Source organism: Apium graveolens, unplaced genomic scaffold, assembly GCF_009905375.1.
Source record: "Apium graveolens cultivar Ventura unplaced genomic scaffold, ASM990537v1 ctg8229, whole genome shotgun sequence".
NCBI lineage: Eukaryota > Viridiplantae > Streptophyta > Magnoliopsida > Apiales > Apiaceae > Apium > Apium graveolens.
The window spans coordinates 4684-7180 of NW_027420999.1; the positions used below are offsets into that span (position 1 = coordinate 4684).

At 33.2% G+C, this 2497-nt stretch overlaps 1 long non-coding RNA gene across 1 annotated transcript; it reads left to right on the plus strand.

The window, feature by feature from the left end:
• Window positions 1-253: 253 nt before the first annotated feature.
• LOC141704775 (uncharacterized) lies at window positions 254-1988 on the plus strand. The gene is made up of 3 exons (XR_012568071.1): window positions 254-818; window positions 940-1017; window positions 1876-1988. It is a non-coding gene; the product is annotated as an uncharacterized LOC141704775 (long non-coding RNA).
• Window positions 1989-2497: the final 509 nt, after the last annotated feature.

Below are 2497 nucleotides of genomic sequence, written 5' to 3' on the forward strand. Positions count from 1 at the left end.
CTACTGTAAGAACCCTGATTTTTGTAATATTTTAAAACTTCTGTGAATAGTAACTTGAGCTAATTAAGTAATACGTATGAGGATCATCATTAAATGAATAGTGGAATTTTGAGAATCCGAGATCATATTCTTGTTTATCGAGGAAAATAAGTGAATGTAAAAGCCGACGGAATTCGAAGATTCACAATTATACTACGTGTTTTCGTATCCGTAAAGAATGGCGTAGAACCGGGAATACTACGTAAAATAAATAATATATCAAGGTATTTCTATGATCAAGAGAAGGAATGGAATTGGTTATAGGATTATAAGCGATAAAAGAAATCGCTACGAAACAAGTCGTTATACGTGGAAACTATCAGAATGGAACGACGATTGCATTTACAATAAATAAACGAATGAGAAATTAAATCCCATGCAAGTTGGCCATGCATAACCAAGTCCTAACTAGTAGTTAGGAGTGTAACTAGATGATTAGAAGCTAACTAGAATAGTTAGTGGAATAGTGTTGAATAGTGATGGGAGACAAACAAGTACACAAGCCATACTTCTCCCTTTTCTCACTTCACCACACAATCAAACCAACCCATACCTTTGCCAAATTATTGTCAAATCTGCTGCATACATCCCATATATTCATTATACACTCCCACACTTTAGCCACAAAGAAAACAACCACTTTTCCCTCACTTAAAGCTCTCCCATTTTTCATTCCAGCAGTTCGGATTTTCTGAGCAAGGGAGAAAGAAAAATTCATAACTCAAAATATACTCATTCAAATATCATGAAATTTTTATCATAGCTTCTCTATATCATGGGTAAGCTTCGTACCAAATTTCAGCCTCAAATTAATTTTTTTTAATTTTATAAAAATGTTTGAATGAGGTGCAGAAAGGTTACTCCGAAATTTTAACTTGTTTCTTGGTTTTGTTTCTTAAGGATCTAGCCCTTCTAAGTGTTTTCTAAGAAAACCAAGCCTCAATCATCCTAGAACTAACCTTCCTAGTGTCCAAGAAGGTATAACTTTCAACCCTTTAAGGTTTTATGGTTGGATTTAAGAGTTATGTTTGTTGTAGTGTTAAGATCCAAAGGATTGTGTTTGTTTGAGTTTGTATTGATTATGTTCTTGCTAAAGGCTTGAGATGTTGAGTTGTAATCCATGTATGTGGTACTAGATAGAGCATATAAGGTTCATGTGGGTGGATCTTGAGAAGTACTTGTGTTTATGATGGTTATAGGTAGTGATTGTGTTAAGATCAAGTAGTAGAAATTGAGTTTGGGCATTCTTGCACTTGATCTGTTTTCTGCAGGACATTCGGCCATGAAAATGGTTAAAATTTGAAAACCACTGACCATGAATAGATAGATATTGTTTTTTTGTTTCTATACATGTGTAGATCATCATGAGGAGATTTACGGTTTAGGAGTTATGGTCGTTTTAGTGTAAAACATTTCTGCGATTAGCCAACTGCACTTAAGTCCACTTGCATGGTGATTTTGAAGGACTTAAAATAATTCTGAGATTCTGGAAAACTTATAAAAATGGATATGACAGTAGAGAAGACTGTACAAAAGAATTTTGAGAAAATATTAATTTTTCGATTTTATAAAAATGTTTTGGTAAAGTGAGCGCAAGCGAGAAACGCATAAAAACCTAGTTTTGACGCGCGTTTCTCACGTTCGAGCTTAAAACTCGAAATGGACTTTCTAAAGCGAACGATCGATTTCAAAACTCGACCATGTTATAAAGTGAGAATATAAGTGTTGAGAATGTGACGATCGAAGATTCGTTATACTTGAGTAGTTGCGAAAGTTGCTTAATAAAAGCGAGACGTTAATCGCGTACTAACTTAGACCGTTGGTTCTTGTTTATAGATCGCCAACCAAACACCAGAGACCATACCACTTCGATTACTCGAGGCAAGTTTTCGAAACCCTATCTCATACTATCCATGCTATATATATACTGTTGTGATATTGATGCCATGATTTACAGTTCAAATATATATATATGCTTGTCTATGATATCAATGCATACGAATTATGCGATTGTTTACGAAAACAAATTTCATTTTACACGAGTATGAGAAGTTGAAACGTATTTCAAATATAATATATGATAATGGGAGTTGAAGATATTTTAATAACGATTTAATTCCGGAGAGAGCCGGACGCGAAAGATTTCTATTTCGATAAACAAAGTACATTCGCGTAATATATATATCAAGCGAACGATTGAGATTTTGACTTAAACTTCGAGAAATATTGGTTTATTCATTTAAGGGACACCCTTACTTGATTGATTATTTTATAAAGCGATATTTAAGGGATTATTAAATATCCAGAAAGTATTTAAAAATATACTGAATAGTTTATAAATAATTTCACGTTATTCTAATAAGATTTAACTATTCAAAGAGCAATTATAGGATACCAAATCATGTTTTTGATTATTTGATTAAGGTGTCTCCATTCGTTGGACCTTATTCACAAATAT